The sequence below is a fragment of the Gossypium hirsutum genome, chromosome D01 (assembly GCF_007990345.1).
Source record: "Gossypium hirsutum isolate 1008001.06 chromosome D01, Gossypium_hirsutum_v2.1, whole genome shotgun sequence".
Lineage (NCBI taxonomy): Eukaryota > Viridiplantae > Streptophyta > Magnoliopsida > Malvales > Malvaceae > Gossypium > Gossypium hirsutum.
Genome location: NC_053437.1, coordinates 32,531,609 through 32,533,440, shown reverse-complemented (window position 1 = coordinate 32,533,440; position 1,832 = coordinate 32,531,609). Strand labels below are relative to the sequence as shown.

The following is a 1,832-nucleotide window of genomic DNA, read 5'->3' as shown; positions in this document are numbered from 1 at the left end:
ATCTAATTTGTAAAAGCAAATACAATGGACTAAATTAGAATCAAAACAAAATTAACAACACAAAATCAAATTAAAATAGAGGATGAATTTACAAAATGCGTGCAACATGAAGGGTGAAAAGGGAAATTAATCCCGCCTCTCCCAAAGTGCTGCGTAGCACTGGATTAAAATCAAACAAATTTAATGTTTTAGGGAAAAATTTGGAAATAGCAAAAATAGTGGTTTTGAAATGACAAAAACATGAGAGGATTAAAAGCATAAATAACCCATAAATAAAACTCCATTTCAATTGCAACCAATAAAACCCATTTGAAACCCTAAAAAACAAACTCTCCTCTGCCATTTTTTAATCACGCCGTTGCTCTCCCTTCTCTCAGTCATTCAAGCCCCATTCCGACCATCAACGGCGATGTGAGGGCACTCCGACGGCACCCCAACGGTAAGTCCTCTTTCCCTTTTCTCTTTGGTTTTTATTTTATAACAAAGAACAAATAAAAATAAAAGGAAAAAAACAAAAATCCCCTAAAAAACAAAACGAAATACCTTCAAGAATTTTTTTTTGCCTTTCTGTTTCTTTCTCTTTTGTATTTTCTTTGATGTTTTTCAATACAGCATTTCTATCCCCGTTACAAAGAATTAATCCCCTTTATATAGCCCTCTAATTGTTTTACAAGTTTTTCTTTTGCTCCCTGCCTTGCTGATGTCGTTCATGGCTCATTGTAGGCGTGGGCGTTGTGCGAGTGGACGTGCAAGCGAAGACGCAGGGCAATTACTGCGACGTGCGTGCTGAAGCTGCTGCAACAGAGGCGGCTTCTAGGTTTTCTGTTACCTTAGATCAATTGGGCCTTGTAGTTGGGATTAGCCCAAATTTATTTGGGCTAGGTAAAATAGATTTCTTATTTTTAAATTAGGCCAAAATTGGCCTATTACAAATACGAGAGTACTTTTGTCCTTTTCTTTATTTTAGAAAGACTAGAACATCTAGCGGAAAGAAAAAATCATCTGAGATGTCCCTCTTTCATCACTTTATACACTTTTGGTCTCTCTTATTTTCCTACCAAATCTAAGGTTAGGTAAAAGAAAATCCGGCAAAGATGTACTTTACTGTTGATCAATCACGGGGAGGGTCAAATCAATCCAATTGACTCCCAACTAATCCCATTACAAGAACCAACTTGGACAGTGCTCATGCAAGTCAACCGTACTATACTTTGGCAGTGACTCGCATATGGCATGGTGTTAAAGACAATTAAGTCTCCTATAGCTTTCTCATACACTTAGTAGGCTCTTCGTGCTCAGCCAAAACTCTCGGGCGTACTCTTCCTTAGGCATACTCTTTCTTGGGCATATTCTAGCCCTGTAATTAAATCCTTAGGTACTGCTAACGAGTGAATATTTAAACACTAGTAGGCGCCAATACTCTAATTTCTCAGCAAGTTAGGGTGGCAGGTTACTACTATAGTGAACCAAAACAATTTACATACATACGTTACTCACCTTTTTGGATCCGCTGCTTTTGGGGTGCAACACCTATCCTATCCATTAAAAACAAACTCAACAATATTATTTTTATGTCAATTTCAAAATTACTAAAATTACCTTACTTTTAAAAAGTAAAAATATTAATACGAGAAGATTTTTGTCTTTTTTATTTTATTTTAATAAAGTAATACTTTTATGAGATTTGAATTTGATATATATTATTTAAGCTTTTAGCTTAATTATTTTAACCAAAACTTCACTTAATTTTAAAATAAAATTTTATAAATATATTTTTAATAGAGTTTTTCCTCACCCATGTGCATCTAGTATACTAGAAATCTTATCACACG

The 1,832-nt window shown here is 34.8% G+C and overlaps 1 long non-coding RNA gene across 1 annotated transcript; it reads left to right on the top strand.

Moving 5' to 3' along the window:
* The first annotated feature begins 341 nt into the window (after window positions 1-341).
* On the top strand, window positions 342-1,029 carry LOC121213520 (uncharacterized). The gene is made up of 2 exons (XR_005908945.1): window positions 342-439; window positions 724-1,029. It is a non-coding gene; the product is annotated as an uncharacterized lncRNA (long non-coding RNA).
* The last annotated feature ends 803 nt before the right edge of the window (window positions 1,030-1,832 follow it).